This window comes from Magnolia sinica, chromosome 19 (genome assembly GCF_029962835.1).
Source record: "Magnolia sinica isolate HGM2019 chromosome 19, MsV1, whole genome shotgun sequence".
Classification (NCBI taxonomy): Eukaryota; Viridiplantae; Streptophyta; class Magnoliopsida; order Magnoliales; family Magnoliaceae; genus Magnolia; species Magnolia sinica.
The window spans coordinates 20161757-20185865 of NC_080591.1; the positions used below are offsets into that span (position 1 = coordinate 20161757).

Sequence of the window (24109 nt, forward strand, 5' to 3'; positions counted from 1 at the left end):
GAGATGTAATCGAGAATTATACAAAAGGACTTTCTGACCAGGTGTGAATGATTTCCGTAGAATACGTTGGTCATGAAATGCCTTCATTTTGTCTTTGTAAATTCTCGAGTTCTCGTATGCGTCGTTCCGGATTTCTTCGAGTTCATTCAACTGAAGTTTGCGTAGCGAGCCAGTGTTGTCCAAATTGAAATTCAATTTTTTAATTGCCCAGTAGGCTCTATGTTCCAACTCCACAAGCAAGTGGCAAGCCTTCCCATAGACAAGTCTAAAGGGAGACGTTCCAATAGGGGTTTTAAATGCAGTACGGTAAGCCCATAAGGCATTGGTCAATCCGATTGACTAATCCTTACGGTCAGGGTTAACCGTTTTCTCCAAAATGTGTTTGATCTCCCTATTAGAAATATCAACTTGGCCACTTGTCTGTGGGTGATATGGGGTGCTCACCTTATGAGAGATACCGTATTTCTTCATTAAACTCTCGAATGACCTATTACAAAAGTGTAAGTCCCCATCACTAATGATAGCTCGAGGCGTTCCGAATCGGGAAAGGATGTTCTCTTTTAGGAATTTAATGACCGTGCGATGGTCATTATTCCGACACGGAATCGCTTCAACCCATTTAGTGACATAGTCTACAGCGAGCAAAATATATAGATTTCCAAAAGATTGGGGGAATGGTCCCATGAAATCAATACCCCAACAATCAAATGCCTCGATGATAAGGATGAGATTCAAGGGCATCATACTTCAACGAGACAACGCTCCCAATTTCTGACAACGCTTATAACCTTTACAAAACTCATGAGTGTCCCTGAACATAGTGGGCCAGTAAAAGCCACACTACAAAATCTTGGCCGTGGTCTTTTTAGTAGAAAAGTAACCACCACAGGCCTGTGAGCGACAAAAGGAGATGACATTCTGATGCTCATCGTCTGGCACACATCTCCTCAAGATTTGGTCTGGGCAATATTTAAAAAATATGGATCATCCCAGAAAAAGTTGCGTACCTTGGTAAAGAATTTTTTCTTATATTGTGCAGTCCAATGTGTCGGTATTGAACCTGTGGCAAGATAATTTGTGATATCAGCAAATCAAGGTGAATGGGAGACTCTGAACAGTTGTTCATCAGGAAATATATCATTGATATGGGTCGCCTCAAGGGAATTAGAGATATTAAGGCGAGAAAGGTGATCGGCCACTATGTTCTCTACTCCCTTTTAATCTTTAATTTTCAAATCAAATTCTTGGAGTAGAACGATCCATCTTATCAAGTGGGGCTTAGAATCATTCTTAGAAAGAAGATACTTGAGTGCCGCATGATCTGTGTAGATAATGATCTTGGATCCGATCAGGTAGGACCTAAATTTGTCCAAGGCGAACACTACGGCTAAGAGTTCCTTTTCCGTAGTCGAATAGTTCATTTGGGTAGGATTTAGAGTCCTACTCACATAATGAATGATGTAAGGCCTCTTATCTTTTCTCTAACCTAGAACTGCTCTAAAAGTATAATCAGAAGCGTCGCACATAAGCTCAAAAGGAAGGCTTCAGTCAGGTGGTTGTATGATGGGTGCACTAGTCAACATGCCCTTAAGCTTAGTGAAAGCTTCCTGACATGGCTCAGTCTACTCGTATGATGTATCCTTTTGAAGTAGATTACATAAAGGATGAGAGATGAGACTAAAGTCCTTTATGAATCTTCTGTAAAACCCAGTGTGTCCTAAGAAGGATCGCACGTCCCGTATGTTCTTGGGTGGAGGTAGGTTAGAGATAAGAACAATTTTTACCTTATCCACCTTGATTCCTTTGGACGAGATAATATGTCCAAGGGCAATTCCCTTATGAACCATGAAATGACACTTCTCCCAACTAAGTACCAAGTTCTTTTCTTCACATCTTTTCAGCACACATTTAAGACTTTTTAAGCACTCGCTGAAAGATGAACCAAAAACAGAGAAATCGTCCATGAAGACCTCTAGATATTTTCCCACCATGTCAGAAAAGATACTTATCATATATCGCTGAAAGGTGGCAGGGGCATTACATAATCCGAATGACATCCTTCTGTAAGCAAAGGTGTCGTAGGGACATGTAAATGTGGTCTTTTCCTGGTCCTCAGGGGCGATTTCAATCTGATTGTAGCCTGAATACTCGTCAAGAAAACAGTAATAGGAATGACCAGCTAGCCTTTCCAAGATTTGATCATTAAAGGGCAAAGAAAAGTGATCCTTCCTCGTGACGGTATTCAGCTTCCTGTAGTCAATGCACATTCTCCAACCAGTAGTAACTCTAGTTGGCACGAGTTCTTTATGGGCATTGGCTACGATGGTGATCCCGGACTTCTTAGGAACCACCTAAGTTGGACTCATCCATTGACTATCGGATATGGGCTATATGATACCCACATCCAATAGTTTAAGAACCTCGGCCTTAACCACTTCCCTCATATTTGGATTTAGTCTACATTGTGATTGCCGAACGGTCTTCGCATTATCCTCAAGATATATACGGTGAGTACAAATCGAGGGGTCGATTCCCTTGAGGTCCACTATCGTTCATCCAATGGCTCCCTTATGCTCATTGAGAGTAGATATGAGCATACTCTCCTGTTCTTTCTCCAGGTGGGCAGAGATCACCACCGGATATGTCTCATCTTGACCTAAATAAATATATTTCAAATCAGAGGGCAAAGGTTTTAGGTCAAGCTTCGGTGGCTTGAGGTTAGACAGTAGAGACACTACATCAGTTTGGGGCAACTCTTCAAATTATGGCCTCCACCGGTTAACTTCAAGTACCGGTGTAGTATCAAGCAAGGCACACGTCTCCCTAATCATTTCATCATCAAAATCATGGGAGTGGGCCAGGCACGTCTCTAAAGGGTCAGAGGATAAGGTCAGAGGTGTCGTATCTTCCACGAAAGAGTCAATCATGTTAATGTCACGGAAGTCGTCATCATCCTCTAAGTTTCTACCATTATTGAAAAAGATGTTTGACTCTAATGTCATATTCCCAAAAGACATAGTCATGACATCATTCCTGCAATTGATAATTGCGTTTGAAGTGGCAAGGAATGGGCGACCAAGAATGACAGGAATCTGAGTGTTCATGTTATTAATGGGTTCGGTGTCCAGGATGATAAAATCTATAGGGTAGTAAAATTTATCGACCTGGACCAACACATTCTCAATTATCCCTCTTGGTACACGAACAGAGTGATCGACAAGTTGTAGTATGGTTAGGGTAGGTTTTAATTCACCCAAACCTAACTGTTTGTATACTGAGTAAGGAATCAGATTGACGCTCGCTCCTAAATCAAGAAGTGTGTGATCAATTCGATGGTTCTCGATTACACATGATATGGTTGGGCTACCAGGATCTTTGAATTTCTGTGACACGTCTTGCTTTAGGATGACACTCACTTTCTCTATTAAGAAGATCTTCTTTTGAACACTCTGTCGTCGTTTGGTCGTGTATAAGTCTTTCAGGAATTTGCCATATGAAGGTATCTGTTTTACGACATCGAGTAGAGGAATGTTGACTTTCACTTGTTTTAACACCTTTAGGATATCCTGAGAGTTAGAGAGAGGTTTTGGTGTGACCAATAGTTGGGGAAATGGAGCAACTAGCTTTTCTAGAAGTTCCGGTTCTAATTTTTATGGGGCGTCACTAGATCCATCATTGTTATCCTCTTCTAGTTCTTGAGGCTTTTCGGGCCTAACCGGAGGAGTTTTATCAATGATCTTCCCACTCCTAAGAGTGGTGATGGATTTAGCGTGCTCTATTCGATTTGAAGAGCTGGAATTACTTATCTCGTATTGCGGTTTAGGATTAGGGAGCGGTTGTGCAGGAAGCATCCCCTTTTCTATAACCGTCATACGTGAATCCATCTTTTGCATAAGATCTCGCATTGCCTGGGTTAGCTCTTGTATGGAATTTTGAACTGGTTCTTCTTGAGGTTTTTCCTGATTTGGATTTCGATTGAAGAAACTTTGAGGAGTAGCAGTTTGTCCATTTCTCCAACTAAAGTTTGGATGATTTTTTCAACTAGGATTGTACGTATTAGAGGTTGGTCCATTGAAAGGTCTTTGATAATTATTTACGGCATTGGATTGTTCATTCAACACTTCTCGAAAGGCGGGTATCGTAGGATAATTTTTAGTTGTATGAATGTTGCAATCACAGATGCCGCAAACACTTTCCTTAGCCTTATCCTTCTTTCCTTCTATGGCCTCAACTTTTCTTATGAGCGCAGTCACTTTATACTTGAGATCATCCTCTTCTTTCAAGAGATACAATCAACCTTTCTCCTTAGATTGAGTCGGCCTAGACATGGTGTTCGATTTTGGGTAATAATCCCATGATTGTATTTTTTCAGCAAGACTATTGAGGTAATCCCATACCTCGTCGACATTTTTATTAATGAATTCTCTATTACACATTGTCTCGACCATTTGGCACATGGAAGATGTCAGTCCATCGTAGAAAAAAATTGTGATGCGCCACATTTCAAAGCTGTGTTGTGGGCATGAAATGACCAAATCCTTGAACCTTTCCCAACATTGGTAAAATGTTTCATCCTCCTTATGGGTGAAGTTCATGATTGCTTTTCTAAGGGTAATCGTTTTATGATGTGGAAAAAATTTCTTTATAAATTCCCTTTGCATATCATTCCATGTGCCAATGGATCTAGGACGCAGTGAATGTAACCACGTCTTAGCTTTCTCTTTTAAGGAAAAAGGAAAGAGTCTCAGCCTGACAGTGTCTTCAGACACATTTTTAAAATATAAAGTGGCTATGATCTCATCAAACTCTTTCAAATGTAGATATGGTTCTTCATATTCAAGCCCATGGAACTTAGGAAGGAGTTGGATAACCCCTGGCTTGATGTCCATATGTCCTGTATTTTCAGAAAAAATCATACATGAGGGCGTACTCACCCCCGCTGGTTGTAAATAATCTCGTAAAGTACGAGGCGAGGGTGCTTGATGCACCTCATTCTCATCCTGAATGTCTTCCACCCTAGGTTGGGGTAAAAGAGGTTGGTTTTCAGCTGTCACTTCAATTAACTCAGGGGATTTCGAGTGGTGTCTAGTCCTGCGATGGATAGTTAACCCCTCAACCAATCCTCCTTCAGTCAAGAGACGTTGAGTGTTGTCATGGGCCCACTTGGGCATGAAACACTCGCAGCCCTCAATCAAATTCGAAACCTAATCCTAAGAAAGGAAAAGAAAATCTAAAAAGAAAGAATGGGTTGGAAAGAAGTTACCAAATTGGAGTCCCTAAATTAAAAACCTGCAAAAGAAAACAAAACAAGTCAGTTTCTAAAGAGAAGGTCTAGAATTAGAAAATCCTTAAAAAGAAAGATAGAAGTAAAATAGTTTCTAAAAGAAGAAATTCCTAAATGAAAGTGGAAATTTCTAAAATAAATTAGGAAAGTCCTAAACTAGAAAGTAAGTTACTAAAAGAGATCTGAAAAATTGAAAGTAGAGAAAGAACTTACCAAATTAGAAATTTCTATCTTAAAAGCCTACAAAATAGGAAAGTTAGTTTCTAAAAAAAAAAAACAAAAAAAAAAAGTCTACAAGTAGAAAATTTCTAAAAATAAAATTAGGAAACAAAGTTAGGTTCCAAAAGAGTTAGAATTAGAAAGTTACTAAGAATAAAAAAAACAGAAATTTAGTTTCTAAAATTAGAAAGAATTTGTAAAAAGGGAAATAACTAACCTAGTTTCTAAAAACAGAAGAGGAAAGTTTCTAAAAATAAACTATTTCCTAAAAATAGAAAACTACTAGAATTAGAAAATTTCTAAAACTCAAGCCCTAATTCTAAAAATAGAAAAAGTAGAGGAATTAGAAAAGGATTACCAATTAAGAAGTTTATGTTAGGATCCTACAAAACAGGAAACAAGTTAGTTCTAGAAATCAAATAGAAATAAAAATCCAAAACTAAAGTTAGTAAAATCCTAATCTCAAACTAATTTTAAAACTAATTAATTTCAAAAAATCGTAACCGTCAATCCCCGGCAACGGTGCCAAAAACTTGTTCACTCCCTAAGTATAGGGTTATGATGTAGTAATAAACTCGGTGAGACCGAAGTCGAATCCCATGGGACTGAAACCTGTACGTAATCTGAAATTAAGTAGAACTAGAACTAGACTGAGATGAAATCTAAATCGAGTGTAAATTGAGGAATAATGATGAATTATTTAAAACATAAATAATTCAGGGAAAAGAAACTAGGGATTCAAAGGATCCACTTGTAGAGATCAGGGAGATCTTATGCCTGCATCAAAAACTCAACTGAACTTAAAGTCCATCTTCATCCAGTTAACAGGTGAAACCATGAAAATTAAACTGATCTTCCTTTAATATAGTTTTAAAGAGATGAAAGGTATATGAATTACAATGGATTCCATCACCAAACCATGACCAGGAGACAAAGTAACCAACAGAATGAAACTAATTACCAACCAATCAACGATGTATAAAGGTTAGGAAGGGTACCGTCATCCGACCATGCCAAGGAGACGATGGTGAACAACAGGGCTTCCTGACGTCATAAACATAAAAAGAGAAGGAAGATGCTCAAAGCTATCGCAGACCCATTGTAATTTCAGTCACAACTGAGCATTAAAAACTAAAAACATTTCCTTAATTAAATTAAAATCAATATCAGTTTAATCTAAATAAAAGGCACAAAAAAGTCTCCCCATCACGCTACAAGCTTCACCTCTTAGCCCTAGCTAAGAGGTTTAGCCTAGCATGGTCATGCTAAAACCAAGGAAAAACATAAAAATGAAAATAAAAACAAACTTTGTTGTCTTTCTCTTATACGTGTAAGCCAGCTTCTCGGCCGTGGAATCCTCCAAAGAATTCAATCCCTTCTCTCTCTCTATTCTCTTGCTTATATGGTTTCTCAAGGTCGATTGGGAACATGGAGACTTCATGCAGAAGTCTCGGTTGCTGCGTGGCAAGAGATGGACAGCTGTTTACGCAGCTGCAGCATCCGCAATATCTTATGTAGAAGAAAAGTGATCCAGAAAACTCCTCTTTCCTTGCTTTCTTTCCAAAACATTAATGCCCCCTGGGACATTTTGGGATGGCCTATTTGATGGATGGTCCAGATCAGCCGTCTGATCATCACCGAGCACACACCACACCACGCAAAAATCGGGTTGCGTCCGGTTGCGAAGCAGGGATGCGAATCTCTTTCGCTATGACGTTGGTGGGGCCCATTTCTTGGTGTTGGTCACAAGATCCAATCCGTTCATTAGATGAAGAACAAAAAATCAATTACAAATGACGTGGTATGGCCTGCATTCGGTGTGGCCCACAGAGATTTTTATTGCACCGTTCGTCTTCTTTTAGACGGTTTGAAAACTGATCTTCATTGTCTTCTGTAATTCAGTCACCTAGGCTTGGATGAGAGGGCACGAGGCTCCTAATGGACGGTCCAGATTAGATCTTTGTTGTATGGTGGTGGCCCACAAGAACCGTCCGCAAGTCACAAAAAATTCCGTAAAACAGAGCTTGCATCCAGTGCTATGATGGTTGGTGGGCCCATATTTGATGTCAGTGTGGAAATCCAATCCGTCCATTGCGTTCCTCTCAAAAAACTAGCTGGAATAGGATATTTCTGTATGTCTTTTGGTTCAGCCCATTGAATCTTTTCTTTCACCATCCATCCTGCGTTTGATCACTATTTACATGTGTGTGCACGGATGGGAATAGAAGGACACCTAGGCGGGGGTCCAGCCTCCCCTCTGGACGCAATGGACGATCCAGATCTTGTAAAAGGATGATGAGTGGGGCCCACTAGTGAAAACTGACAGACAAATGCCTGTCCGCTGAAGCTGTTTACGCAAAGAAGATGGGTTAGCGCACGCTGACCCATTTTTTTAGTTTTTATGCACGGCCAGTGCCGTGCACATGGTGTACACGCACTAGCCATGTGGGATCCATCGTGATGTATATGTACAATCTGTTCCGTCTATCTCTTTTCTTATATCTTTTTAACCATTGGGACTAAATTTGAGGCATATCCAGATTGCAGGTGGGCCCATAATCTGGATTTTAAGGGCTAATTTGTCCGTTAGGCCACTTTCAGAAGGATCCAAGGGATGAATTTTGACGTGAACGGTTAATTTATGGTCTTGAGGCCATCTATGAAGTTTCCAGTTGAATGGATGGTGAGAACCTTATGATCTTGCATTCTAGACGACTTTCAGGCCACCTGAGCTTCAGTTTCTCAATTTTCTCGGATCTCTAGCGTGTATGTTTGTCCATCTTGGTCCCCTGGAGTCCGTCCCTTGCCTTGGTGATTCTGAGCGCTAAATCCATACCTTTAGCATTATTTTTCAATCCGTAAATACACCTTGCATCATAAATACGATTAAATCGAGCCGTTAAACAGTACCACGTTCAAAAATCCAAGCAATAACTGGGGTCTGATATGCAATATTTAACCTTCAACAATAAGAAAAGATCTAAAACCAGAAGTTGGAAATCTTTAAAAGATAGTCAATGTTACAACTGCCAAGAATATGGGCATTTAGCAAACAAGTGTCTTAAAAAGGACAAACCCAAAAAAAAAGAGTATGTTGGCTACTTAGGATGAATCTTCTAATTTTGAAGCCTCTTCTGAATCAAAAGATTCTGAAACCGAGTCAGGAAGTGAAGTTAAAACCCTTATGACTCTAACCAAATTCACTTTTCAGATAACGATAATTCAACAAGTGAAGAAAATCTTAACAGTGATTGTGAAAGTGAAGAAGATCTTCAAGATGCTTACAATGCCCTATACAAGGAATGTTGTAAAATTGCTGTAAAATTAAAACTTCAAGAAGAAAAGTTTTTAAAACTTTTAAAAAAATTGAATCACTTGTTTTAGAAAAATCCCACATTTCAGATTGTTTTAAAAAATCAAAATGTGATTTAGAGTTCAAAACTTCCCTGATTGAAAACCTAAAATCCAAAAATTAAAAACTTAAACTTGAAGTTTCTTCTCTTTTAAGTTTAAAGGATACATGGAGATATGCCCAAGGTGATCCAAAGTTAGAAAAACTTTTGTCTAGATCAAGAAAATGTGGTGACCGATTTGGTTTGGGCTATGATAAAAGTGTTCTTCCTAAACAGAAGAATACTTTTCCTAAGTTTGTGAAAGGAGAATCTTCAAACTCAAAAGGAAATAGTACAAATCAAAAGTTTTCTAAAAATGTTAAAACATTTCAATCTTTCAAACTTAAAAGTAATTATATCAACTATAAAAATCAAAATCAAAACCCTTTGGCTGAAAAGATAGTTGATTTGCTTAAGGAGCTCTTAAAATCTAACTCAGTGGGTCATTCCTACAACAATTATAAATACAAAAAGACCAACTATACTCCTAAACCCAAAACAATTATGAAATGGGTTCCTAAGGTTACTTGCTTGGTTGCTCACACGGCTTTCAAAGCTTCAAGCCATTCAAAGTAGTACCTAGACAATAGATGCTCAAGGCATATGACTGGTGATAAAGGTCTATTCACCGATCTCATAGAGATGGTTGATGGTTCAGTCACATTCAGTGATGGCAACAACTGCAGGATTATTGGCCAAGGTACGGTTTAACTTTTTAACCTCCCCTTATTTGAGAATGTTTTGTACGTTGAAGGGTTAAAACATAACTTGTTAAGCATTTCTCAAATATGTGATAAAAATCATAGTGTTAAATTTTCTAACCTAGGGTGTGAAATTTTAAACAAAAATGGTTCAGTAATATTAACTGGTCGTAGAATGTCTGAAAACTACTACATTATAAGTGATTCTAGCTCATCTAATCAACTGTGTTACATGGTCCATACCGATGAGACCGAGTTATGGCATAAATGCCTTGGACATGTACACTACCACAATCTCTATAGATTGAGCAAAAGAGAACTAATAAGAGGTCTACCTAAATTGTAAAAAGTGGATAAAATATCTGGCGAATGCTAGATTGGCAAACAAACTAGAAGTGCTCATAAAAGGTGGACTCTAATGCCACATCTAAACCTCTCGAACTTCTCCACATGGATCTTGTAGAACCAACCAGGATGAAGAGTCGAGGTGGCAAAAATATATATTGGTAATCGTGGATGATTTTACCAGATTCACTTAGGTAGCCTTCCTAAGGGATAAATCAAAAACCCTTGATGAAGTAAAAAGGATTATCAAACGGATCCAAACTGAAAAATGTTATCAAGTCAGTAAAATCCATAGTGATTATAGATCTGAGTTCGAGAATAGTAGTTTTGAGAAATTCTGCAGCGATCAGGGGATATTACATGAATTCTCTGCACCTAAAACTCCACAACAAAATGGAATTGTTGAAAGAAAAAATAGAGTGCTTCAAGAAATGGCTAATGTAATGTTGAATAGTATGAAGCTCTCTAAAAATCTTTGGGCTGAAGTCATAAATACTGCATGCTATACTATTAACCGAGTTTATATAAGTAAGTCAAATAATAAATCTGCTTATGAACTGTGGTTCGTTGTCCCATGTGCATTGCATGCTCATATCTTTTACATTGAGGACAATGTAGATTTTAGGTTGGGGGTGGGAGATTAGGTTACCTAATCAGTGTCTGCTTGGTCTTGAGTGAAATTTGTGAAAATTTTCAAATTTTTCTGAACTTTTTTGTGAATTCGAAGTGATTTTGAAGGATAGTCGTGATTTGAGAAGTATAAGATAGGATTGTTAGTGATTTACTACTTTTGGATTCAGTTATCTGTTAGATTTTACAGTTACATTCGAATTATTAATCCATGATTAGAAGCTGTAAACATTGATTGAGTCATAATTTCACATGTCACATCCGCTTACACATTGAAGTCTCAGTTCGATATTGAAGGAATAATGTGGTAATCCCTAAGCATGAAAGGGTTGGGCGAATGATCTTCACCATAGGTTTACTACCTATAGGTGAAGGTTCGATTTCCAAAGGTTGGCATTCGGAAAGGGATGGGCGACTAGTTTTCACCATAGGTTTTCTCCCTATAGGTGAAGATTTGATTCCCCTCCTTACCGTTATTTTTAATGGAAAAATCAAAAGATTATAAGAATGAAAGGATGATCTATGAGGAAAGTTTTAGTTATCATGAATTCTCTTGTTGGTTAACCATGATATCCTGAAATAAAGAAGTGAATTTTAATAGTGATAAGCCGAGATTACACTATACACTCATGGAACTCAATGTTTAGAATTGTTCTAATTAATGGATTAATATTTGAACTTGATTATGAAGTTTACCGTGAGCTTGATTCCAGGAGAAAGTACTACTCACCATTCATGAATTTTAGAATTCTCGCATCTCGACTAGTTTTCAGAAGTCACTCGGGTTTACAGGAATTGTCTTGTATTTCTAAAATTAGTTTTCGCATACTTTGCTCGGGACTAGAAAAATGCTGGTTGGGGGTTGTATTGAGGGTGAAACATTGCATATTAGACCCTAGTTATTGTCTAGATTTACAAACATGATACTGTTTAATGTCCTGCTTTAATCATGTTTGTGATGCAAGGTGTATTCAGGAGCTTGGACTACAAAAGGGTGCTAAAAGCATAGATTTAATGCTCTGAATTCACCAAGGCAAGGGATGGACCCCAGGGGAACAAGATCGACGGATTTACATGCCAGTTTTTTGAGAAATTCGAGAAATTGAAGCTCAAGTGGCCTAAAAGTCAGCCAGAATGCTAGATCACAAAATTTCCACTATAATTTTAGCTCGAAACTTCATATATGGCCTGAGGAGCATAAATTAACCATACACTTCAAATTTCAGACATTGGATACCTATGGAAGTGGCCCAACGGATAGATCAGGCCATAAATCTCTGATTCGGGGCCCACTTGATCACTGGATATGCTTCCAACTTGGACTCGACCCCTTAAATTATCTGGAAGAATGGATGGATGGAGTGGATTGCTCAAAACATCACGGTGGGACCCATTTACATGGGATGAGTGTGCATAGCACATGTGCACTGGAGGTGCATTGAACGCAAAGTCAGGTCAAACCGACTTTGACCCGCACCCGTCCGACTTTCCTATACAGAGAAGGAAAGTCTCTGTTTCCTTCACAGCAGGGTCATCCACTGATGATGTAGTGCCCCACCATAATCATCATTTTGGGTGATCCGAGCGGTCCATCGTGTGAAGGCCACGATTTCATCCAAATAATTGTTATTTTGATGTGTCCATGCATGCATCCAAGCTCACACTTACAAGGAATACACCACTACGTCGATTGATGGTGTGGCCCATCCGAACCACAGATTTACTCCAAACTTGGGCTCATGATCAAGGTTTGATGCAGAGGCTCGTATAATGGATTTGATTCTCCAAAAGATCAGTCAAAGTGGACCCCACCATGCATCAGTGCAGGCTCTGTTGCGAACGTCCGAGAAAACCGAACGCCGCCCAGCCTTCTTTGGCCGTTATGTGATCTCGGTCAGCATCGGATTGGAAAATCCAGACTGTCTGTCTTATAGAGGGGTCAAAACCATCCGTAGAGACGTTTTTCTTTGCATCGTTTGTGGAAACCACGAATGCCAGCAAAGGGTAGGAATTCCGCAGTTTTCTCTTGTTGTACAAAGAAACTTCCAAATCCAATGTTGCATAAAGAAAACTTCCGACTGAAGTTTTACATGGACTCTCCAAATTGACCACTCCACCGACTATGCACGTAGCCGACTACATCATCTATAAAAGAAAGAGGAGAAAGAGAGAGAGAAGGCATCTGAATCCCTTGACGTGCACAAGAGGGAGAGTAGAGTTTGTAGGGTTTTTGTTTTTATTTTTATTTTTCTGTTTTATTTTTCTTTTCTTTAAAGGTGTAGCCTAATCATGTTGCTAGGCTAAACCTCTTAACTAGGGCTAAGAGGTGAAGCTTGTAGTGTGATTGAGTTGTTAGCTTTGCTTTGATTTATAGTTATTGAAATCTTGTGGATTTTAGTTTGATTATTAAGGAATACTTTTAGTTTTTAATAGTTTATTGTGACTCAAATTACAGTAGATCTGTAATAGCTTTGAGTATGTTCTTTTCATTTTGAGATTATAAACTTAGGAGGCCCTATTGTTCACCATTGTCTCCTTGGCATGGTTGGGTGACGGAAGCCCTTCCTAACTTTCATAATGTTCTTGTGATTGGCTGTGGGTTTGGTAAATTGTTGTTGTTTGCCATAGTCTCCTGGGCATGGTTAGGTGATGGGATCACTTCCAAATCTACACCAATCGTATCTGTTGATGATTAGATCCATGAGACATTCAGAGATCTGATAAATCTCTTCTTACCAACTGGATAGGATGTGACTCTGATTCCAGTTGTGTCCTTGAATCAATATAAGGTAACTTCCCAATTACTACAAGTGGATCCTTGGCACACTAGTTCCCACCTTTATTTTTATTAGTTTTTAATTAATCTATTCATAATTATTTCCTCATATTCTCTTAATTTAGATTACATCTTAGTCTAGTTCTAGTTCTAGTGAGTTTCAGATTACGTACAGGTTTCAGTCCCTTGGGATTCGACCTCGGTCTCACCGAGTTTATTACTACATCACAACCCTATACTTGGGGAGTGAACATGTACTGAACAAGAGGATCGGTGTTATTCAAGAATCTATTAATGTAGTCATAGACGATCACTTGAATACACCTGTCCCAAGTTCAAATAACGATGAAGTTCTTTTAATTAACAACCAAATACTTCATCAAATCAAACTGACTCTGAATGGAGGACTGTTAAAGATCATCAAACCACTCAGATTCTTGGAAACTCTCTCACTGGTGTATGCACTCGTAGACAACTAGAAGACTTATGTAATTACGTATGTTTTACATCCCAGATTGAACCGGCAAACGTAAAAGAAGCTCTTACTGACGAAAACTGGATTATTGCGATGCAAGAAGAGCTTAACTAATTTGTGAGAAATGATTTTTGGTATCTTGTTCCTAGACCTAAAAATAAACATATTATAGGAACTAAGTGGATTTTCAAAAATAAGTCTGATGAACTTGGTAATATAATTCGAAACAAGGCTAGACTAGTTGTACAAGGGTACACTCAAATAGAGGGTATTGATTATGATGAAACCTTTTCCCCAGTAGCTCGTCTTGAGTCAATTAGACTATTTATATCCATTGCTTGCTTTACAAAATTCAAAATTTATCAAATGGATGTGAAGAGTACCTTCTTAAATGGTGATCTGCATGAAGAAGTATATGTTGAACAACTAATAGGTTTTGAAGACCCTAAGAACACTGATCATGTCTATCACCTTAAAAAGGCTCTTTACAGTTTAAAACAAGCTCCCAGGGCATGGTATGAGAAATTAACTAAGTTTTGACTAAGTCATAATTTTCAAATGGGAAGTGTAGATAAGACTCTCTTTGTTAAGAAACTTAATGATCACATCTTAATAGTGCAGATCTACATTGATGATATTATTTATGGATCTACCTGTTCTAACATAACTGTTGAGTTTGCAGATTTAATCAAATCTAAGTTTGAAATGAGTATGGTTGGGGAATTGAATTATTTCCTAGGATTGCAAGTGAAACAACAATCTAATGGCATTTTTATTTCTCAAACCAAATATGATATGAACTTAATCAAAAAGTCTGGATTTGAGAACGGTAAGAATTTTGATACTCCTATGAGTATAACTTTAAGTCTCTCAAAGGACTCTATAGGTAAAAATGTGGATCTTACATTATTCCGTAGTATGATTGACAGTTTACTTTATTTAACTGCTAGTAGACCTGATATTGCTTTTAAGTGTTGGTATTTGCGGTAGATATCAGTCTGATCCTAAACACATTTAACAGCTGTTAAGAGGATTATGTGATATGTCGTAAGTATTGCTAAATTGAGTCTCTGGTATCCATATGATACTAGTGTTCAACTGGTTAGGTACTTAGATGCTGATTGGGCTGGTAATATTAATGACAGGAAATCAACCAGTGGTGGTTGTTTCTATATTGAAAATTGTTTGGTTTCTTAGTTTAATAAGAAGCAAAGTTCTATATCACTCTCTAGTGCTGAGGCTGAATACATCGCAGCTAGAAATGCATGTACTCAGCTTGTTTGGATGAAACGTATGTTAAGCGATTATGGAATTGCACAGGAATCAATGATATTATATTGTGATAATTCCAGTGCTATAAACATTTCAAAAAATCCAATTCAGCATTCACGTACCAAGCACATTGACATTAGGTATCATTACATTCGTGAATTAGTGGAAGAAAAGCTGATATCTTTGGAATACATTTCTACCGAGACTTAACTTGCTGACATTTTCACTAAACCGTTCGACAAAAGCAGGTTTAATAAATTGAAATTTGATCTTAGTATGTGCAATCTAAATTGAATATTCATGCATACTTCTATCATAGTGTGTGTATATATATATATATATTTGATAATTTATTAGTTTAAATTTTAAAATTTTATGAAAAATGCATATTTTAGTCGGTATACAACCAGTCATGGATGTACACGACCAGTCGTGTAACGCACTAGACATTTTAAAATTGGGGAAAACTTTATCTTCCTTATTTCCTATTTTCTCTCCAACGAGCCGACGCCCGACCGGTCGTACCCACCTTCCTAAATCTTTAAGGTTAGTGCGTCTTTTGCGTTTTTCTTGTAGATTCTAGTTAATATTACTTCATTTTCACTCTTGGAGTAATTTATTTTGTTATTCATTGCAATTTTAGGGTTTTATCTTGAAAAATCTGATCTATCAAAACCCCACTTCACATCTTTTGAAGTTACTTGTTTCTTTGATTATTCTATTGCAAATGGATGCTAGAGGGAAAAAGAAAACTTCCCATGGTCCATCTTCTTCTCGATCAACCCCTATCACTCAGCGCCATCTTTTGTCACCCAAAGATGATCCCTCATATGTACGGGATTTACGTTTGCACAATGTCATTGTTGAGCGACCTACTGATCTTGACCACATTACTCCTTTTGGTATTCTCCCACTTCTTCAAGCTATAGGATGGGCTAATATCTTACATTGGGGTGGGCCTACATACCAATCTATTGTGCAGTCCATGTTTTCATGTATCTCTGATTTTTTGACTGAGAATTTATCATTTAAAATTGATGCTAGAGAAGGTCCATTTGAAGTAGACCACCATCTGATTTCGGGTCTTATGGACATACCTGTCAACAATGAGGGTATTCCTATTCATACTTTAGCTGAAAAACCCTCAGAATCAGAAAAATGCATGCTCACTAGAGATTTATGTAATATGAATGTGCAATGGACTCATAAAGGGAATACGCTCCCCTCAAAGTATTTGTTACCTAGATACAGAGTTCTCCACAGAATCTTTATTTCTAATCTGTATCCTCCTTCAGGTAACAAAACTAAACTGACTTCATTTATGGTTCAGGTTTTGCACTCTGTCATCTCTGGTACTAAAGTTTGTCTTCATTCTTTAATATGTCATTCCATCATTCAGTTTCGTCTCCATCCAGGCTATAATGATATTCCGTTTGCCTATCTTATGACTGTTTTAGCTACTCACATGTTAGTTGCTATGCTGGTTGGAGAGGCTCCTATTCATCATCTTATTTTTAATAATTCAAATATTAACAAGATGAAGTTGGAATTGGCTCCTGACCAAGTGGATGTTGATGTTGGAGGAGTTGAAGCAGGGAATGAAGATGAAGCTGGCGATTTTCCTGATGATATTAATATGGATGATATTTTTGATGAAATTGAATCTGATTCTGCTAATGATCCTGACTATGAGCCATCTAATTTTAATGCTCGCCTTCGTGCTCTAGAGGAGAAGGTAGAGAATATGAATGTGGCACATGATTTACAATTTAAATATATGCGCAAGTATATTAGGCACATAAACAAGGGCCTTCATCAACTTGATGCTACCATACCTGATCCTTCATTTAGATCTGATTAAGTATTTTATCCTTTAGTCTGTATTAACTCTAATATTATTTTACCTTTGTTGGTGTGTGAACTTTATTTTTTTAGTTCATTTTGGTTGACTGACCTATGTTTGTGGAATTTGATTTGGTTATTGATATGTACACTTTTAAATTGCTTTCTTATCTTACCTAGTTATTTCCTTTATTACTCTCTTGGCAATCCTTCTTTTCCAAATAATTTTTTCTTCTTCCTTTGTCATATTGTGACAAAAAGGGGGAGAAGAATTCAAGCTGTTTGGATTGATTGGAATGGATATATGGATTGTGACGTTGGGGAAGTAGCATTAATTTTTACGATATATATGTGTGTGCTACTCAGGGGGAGTAAATAAGTAAGGAAGAATTTGTGCTAGTTAATGACAACTGGTGCATGATTCTTTAACTAGGTTGTAATTGGTTCTCTTATATAACTGGTGCATGATTCGTTATTGAGCATGTTGTGCTTCTCTTATTTTTATTAGAGTGTGTTTTGTCACAAATTTGACAAAGGGGGAGATTGTAAGTGCTATGGTTTATATGCTCCTTTAGTTGTCAAATTTTGTGGTGCCAAAACATCAATCTATGTCTTGTGTAGCTCATTGGTATATATGGTCAAGACATTGCATCACCTCTCTAAACACTTTGCTTCAAGTCAAGAACGACGTACTACTTCAAACCATTTCAAAAAATGTAAGTACAAGCTACAACGAAAGAAGTGATCTTGTTCAAAGACTCAAGTCAGTGTATAATGCAAGATGAAGTGTAATTCAAGCTCTACAAGATCTCAAGTTACATGTTACATCAAGTAGAGAGATCTTAAGCTTCACAATCTTCAAAGGTCAACTATCATCTGAAGAAATGAAGTCTCAATGTTCATACCTCACTTTCAAAGTATGATTGACCTTAGATTAACCTTAAGGTAGGTCATTTTGTATACATAATTCAAATAGAATCATTTTATAGATGTTTGGTCTGTTCTAAGACTAGTCCTGAACTCTGTTCGACTAGTCCTAGTTCTGGGTCGACCAGTCCAAGAAATTCCTAGACCAGTCCTAAGTTGTTGCAATTTTTAAAATTTTTTTAGTTGAGCTACGACCAGTCCTGGAGACTGCTCGACCGGTCGTAGGAACAGTGTTGACTCGCTCTAGGACCAATCGTGCACCTTCGACTCAAACTATAACGATCAAATTAGGTACCTCACGACCAGTCGTAGGATGCTCACGACCAATTGTGGAGGGCTCACGACCGGTCATGGACACCTAAAGACCAGTCATAAAACGGTTTTATCTGATCACGGTTAAAATTTCAAAAATCTATTCGGTCTACGACCAGTCGTAGTGTCCTCAGGACCAGTCGTAGATGTGATTTCTGCAATTATAAATAGACGACGAATTTCAGAGTTTTATAACACAATTCAAGTAAAATCAAGGCATCACTCTGAGATAAGTCTGTATTCATTCTTAAGCTAATTGTGCATATTTAATATTCTCTTTTGTTAGCTTTTTCTTATTTTTTTTTTCTGCATTCCAATCTAATTTGAAAGGGGAATTGGGATATTCCACTTCTTGGAATCAAAATCAAATAGAGCTAACCCTAATTGGATTTAATTTAAAATTAATTAGAATGTAGAACCATTTCAAAGTGAGTATTGGACATTGAACTTCCACATTCGAATTTCTACTCCGATTGGTTCTTTCGGGCTGTTACAAAAGGAGAAATCTTGGTATTTTATTGTATTGTAAATTTCCTTCATTTTGGTTTTTGTTTGAGATTAAGCTAGAAAAATCTCAATCTATTAGTTATCTGAGGAGAGCCAAGAAAACTCAGAAGTGGGGTTTTTGAATTGTGTAAGCCCATTGAAAGACACAATTGTGAAGGTTTTAGGTGAACCTGTGAAACCTATTTTCATAGTGAACGCTGATATCCCCTGTGTGAGGATATTAGGAGTGGAGTAGCAATCTGTGTGGCTATTGTTTAACAGTTGGTGAACACACATGCGAACCACTATAATTCTTTATGTATTGTGGTTTGAATGTTTGCTTAATTTCTATATCATTTATCATTCAAAATTATGGGATATATGTGTGGATGTGAATGTTGTAATATTTACATTTCAAGCACTGTGGGGAATGTTGTAATAGTTTAGATTTCAATTCTTACTATTTCCTTTCTGTTCCTTTACAATTTTAGCTTTTAATTCTCTAATTGTTCTAGTAAGGTTGTTCTGCTATAAACCCTTGATTTTTATGGTGAAAGTTTGTCCTTAGAACAACTAGATTTTGTGATTGCTTTACATTTTGTATTGTGAATTATTATCTTTCCTGTTCTTGGCTATCTTATTGTTTTATTCTGCTGTTATTATTTTAAATTTAGCATAGTCCTATTCATCCCCCCCCCCCAGGACATATAGCTAGGCCTTTTCACCCACAGTGATGTTTATTTGTCATCCAACTTGTTCATAAGATCGTATAGACATGGATGAATGAAAAACATAAAAATAAGCTTGATCTAAAACTTATGTGGCCCAAAAGAAATTTTCAACCGTAGATATTCAATTCACACTGTTTTTTGTTGTGTGGTCCATTTTAGTGTTGGATATGCTTAATTTTTGGGTTAAGGTCCTAAACTTATTCGATAAAATGGATGGACGGAGTGGATCAAATACATAAATCATGGTCTACCTCATGGAGTTTACTCAGTATGCTAAATTTTGGATGTGCTCCATGAGCCAACAAAATGGATGAATGGTATGGATACATAAATATCATCTTGATATAAAATTTTTGTGGCCTTTAGAAGTTTGTAATGGTGGGCGTCTCTGTCCCACTATTTTCTGTGCTGGGGTCCATTGGTCCATTTCAGATTATGATATGCCTCTTTTTGGTCTCATGTCATAAGATGATCTTTTAAAATAGATGGACGGCATGGATTACACACATACATCATGGTGGGGCCCACACAGCACCAACCACCTACCATTGGATGGTGTAGGGGGAGTAGCCAATCCGTTCCCCTTATTTGTGGTGTGGTCCATTTAATCTTTGGATATGATTCATTTTTTGGATAATTCTATAAAATGATCTCGAAAAATGGATGAACGGTGTAGGATGATCCCAAATTTTCGGTAAATTCAAAACTCAAGTGGACCATGCCACACAAAACAGTATGGAATAATGATTTCCACCGTTGATACCTTCCTTGGGCCTACAATAATGTTTATTTGTCATCCAACATGTTCATAATATCAAAAAAATATGAATGAAGGGAAAATAACATTGTAGCATGATCGGGGCGAGTAACTAGTCAAATTGAGGGTAATGATCAGTAAAATAGAGTGAATGGACCAGACATGTAAAATGGGTCAAATATTTTGGTCAAAATTGTGACCCAACTTATTGACACCCTGATAACCTAAGAATTAATGTTAGTAAGTCTTGTGGGGCCCATCATGATGTGTGTCGAACATCAACCCCGTGCATTTGATGTGTCCCCTTTAGTTTATGAGATATCTCAAAAATCATCCGTATACGAAACTCAGGTGGGCCATACCATCTAAAACTATGTGAAGACATCTAAAAAAATATAAAAGTACTTGGTGGGGTCCACATGAGTTTTAAATGCGGCTGAAACTAGGTCTGACCCCTCATCTAAGTGGGACACACATAATGAGTGGGTTAGATATGTGAATCACATTTAGGCAGGCCCAATATATGATTATGAAAGTTTTAAGGAAACCCCTCCCCACTATATTATGTGGTGTGGCCCACCCAAGTCATGGATTGACTTTATTTTTAAGCTCTTGGCCCACCCAAGTCATGGATTAATATTCTCCATATCGTTTAACGCTTTTCTCAGATCGTTTTAAGATATTAACTAAAAAATGGGGCGGGTCCAAGGCTTAAGTGGACTACAAAGTGGGGATTGAACGTCCACCATTAAAAATAACTTTCATAGAAGTATTGGATCAAGTTGATGTTTGAGTTTTGGATTAAAAATAACATTTATTGAATGGTGGAAATCATTATTCCACACTGTTTTGTGTGGCATGGTCCACTTGAGTTTTGGATTTACTGAAAATTTGGGATAAACCCACACTGTTCATCCATTTTTCGAGATCATTTTATAGAATTATCTAAAAAATGAATCATATTTAAATATTAAATGGATCACACCGCAAATAAGGGGAACGGATTGGCTACTTCTCCTACACCATCCAATGGCTGGTAGTTGGTGTTCTGTGGGCCCTACCATGATGTATGTGTTTAATCCATGTCGTCTATCTATTTTTAAAGATCATCTTACGACATAAGACCAAAAATGAGGCACATCCCAATATGAAATGGACCACATTACAGAAAACAGTGTTGAATGAGTATTAACCATTTAAAACATTTTGGAGGCCATAACAGTTTTGGATCGAGACGATTTTTGTTTTTCTTCTTCATCTAGGCCTGTATGACCTAATAAATAGTTTGGATGTCAAATAAATAGTACAGTGGGCCGAGGATTTTAATGATAGATATCTAATCACTATTGTTTTCATGTGGTGTGGTCCACCAGATATTTATATATCTCTCATTCTACCATGATGTATGTTTTATATCCACACCTTCCATCCATTTGGAGAGATCATTTTGGGGCAATATTCAAAGAACGAGTTAAATCCTAAGCTCCAGTGGACCCCAACAACGAAAACAAAGTGACAGTGATGCCACCATTAAAAACTTCTAAAGGCCACAAAAGTTTTATATCAAGATGATATTTGATTACTTGGAAGAGAGTCCTTAGTGGAGGCATTCTCCACCTCCTGTTAGAGTGGAGCAGACGTTCGAACTGATCAAGATAAAACTTCCTGGGCTTGTATTGTCACTCAATGCATTGCGCCTCAAAGAGTTAATGACCAATGCCTAACAAATGTTCTTTTGAAGATAAATGCCAAGGTGAGCTGTCACTGAAATATCATGTCCATTCTCTTTGGTCTTTCAGGTGTGATCTCTCTATCTAGCTGACAACCTCTCTTCCTTTCTTTTCAATAGCTTGGTGGAATGAATTTCTTACTTGTAATTGAACACTCACCTTCCATTCCCCTGATTTCTAGAGTTCCCATAATCATCTTGGGGATGGACATATCACATGGTTCCCCAGGCCAGTCCGACGCGCCGTCAATTGTAGCAGTAAGATAAGATGCATGATTTTCCTTTTCAACTGTTAGTCATAGAGTGACAGTACTTGTTTCAATTTTCTGTCAAATATTATAGATTCACTCGTGCATGTAACCAGCTTTTGCTGTTAGAAATTTTTTTTGAAGTAGGTTCACAACTCCAGTGGACCACACCAAAGGAAGTTGCAGTGATAATGACACCCACCGTTGAAACCTTTCTAAGGGCCACCGTGATGTTTTTTTACCATCCAACCTATTAATAAGGTCAGTTAGACATGGATGAAGCAGAAAAATAAATATCAGCTTGATCCGAAACTTCTCCAGCTCCCAAGAAGTTTTTAATGGTGGAAGTGCAATGCCCAATTTGTAGTCCACTTAAGCCTTGTTCCTGCCTAATGTTTTGCATGATACCTTATAATGATCTGAGGGAAAAAATTAGGTTATAGGGCTCTATAGGGCCTATAAAAATATATATTTTATATCGAAGCCGTCCATCTATTTTTAAATATTATTATAGGGCTCTATAGGGGCTCTATAGTGGGGCCTACAGAAAATGGTAACGTTAGTTCAAGTAGGGCGTCCAAGAGATGCCCTACACCCAATGGTGGGGCCAATACATGTATACGCTGGGGGGCCCACTCTCTCACGTGACATTGGCCCACCATAGAGTTTATTTGCCATCCAAGCCGTTGATTTGGTCACATAGACCTAAATTAAGGGAGAACAATAAGATCAGTTTGATAAAAAAAATTTGGGTGGGCCCCACATAAAAAATGGTGAGCAATTCATCACTAGGGACTGCGGAATCCAGTGTGATGTATATGTTCTATTTATGCTGTCCACCACTGAGATCCATCCAGTGGGTGGACCACACCACAGGAAACAGTGGTGATTGAATGGGCCCACAGAACTTGGTCCCTTAGAAGTTCTATGAGGCCCACCACAATTTTTGTGTTCAATCTAAGCTGTCCATCCATTTTAACAGATCATTTTAATGCATTAGCTCAAAACTTAGGTAAATTTAAAGCTCAAGTGGACCACACCATAGGAAACAATGGTGATTAAGCGCCTTTTGTTGATTTGTGGTGTGGTCCATGTGACTCTTCCATTTGCCTCCTTTTTTAGGATAAATCCCTAAAAAATTCCTTGAATTGAATGGAAGGCATGGATAAATGACATACAACATGGTGGGCCACACGAAGCCCCTAACATGACCATGCATCTCAACTCAGCGTATGCACCCACAAAAAAAAAGCCTGCTTGCATTTTTCATTCTCGCGCCCACACAGAAATACAGATCTCCCTCTCGCTCCTTTCTTTTTATCTTCTCCCCACCTCTCTCTCTCTCTCTCTCTCTCTCTCTCTCTCTCCCTCCCTCCCTCTCCCTCGCTCCCTTCCCATCCTCGACTATGCGAGGGACTCGCTCAGACGACTGACGTTGGCCGAGTGGTGGTCCAAGGCCCTCCCTACCCACGCACCACCTTCATTCCTCTCTCAATCACGACCTCCATTTCTCTCTCTCTCTGAAGCTCGATTGAATTAGATTCACGAACGCGAGGTATTTCTCTCTCTCTCTCTCTCTCTCTCTCTCTCTCTCTCTCCCTCTCAATCTCTCTCAATCTCAATGTTGATTTATGAATTTGGGGATTTAGTAATTTGTGAATTTCCAATTTAAATGTGGGCCCTCATTTAGGGATTTGGGGATTTTAGGATTTTGGGAATCTGACAATTTTTAGAATTAGGGATTTCACCTTCCAGATTTGGGAGAGCGATTTTAGTCTTAATAATAGTTGGAATGGGGCTATAGGAGTGGCTGCTTTATGGCATTTGTTTGCTCCGTGTTTGTAATTGTTGTTGATTACACATATATGGAGACATACAGATATGGCTTAGGTTTTCCTATTCTTTCAACATGCATGCAGGGCTCTCTTTCATCTTCCATAGATTCTATTGCCTCTTTTACTTATTCTTATATTTGTTAGACAG

The 24109-nt window shown here is 37.9% G+C and overlaps 1 non-coding gene across 1 annotated transcript; it reads left to right on the top strand.

Moving 5' to 3' along the window:
- Positions 1-4506: 4506 nt before the first annotated feature.
- On the top strand, positions 4507-4613 carry LOC131235786 (small nucleolar RNA R71). Its single transcript, XR_009166307.1, has one exon. It is a non-coding gene; the product is annotated as a small nucleolar RNA R71 (small nucleolar RNA).
- Positions 4614-24109: the final 19496 nt, after the last annotated feature.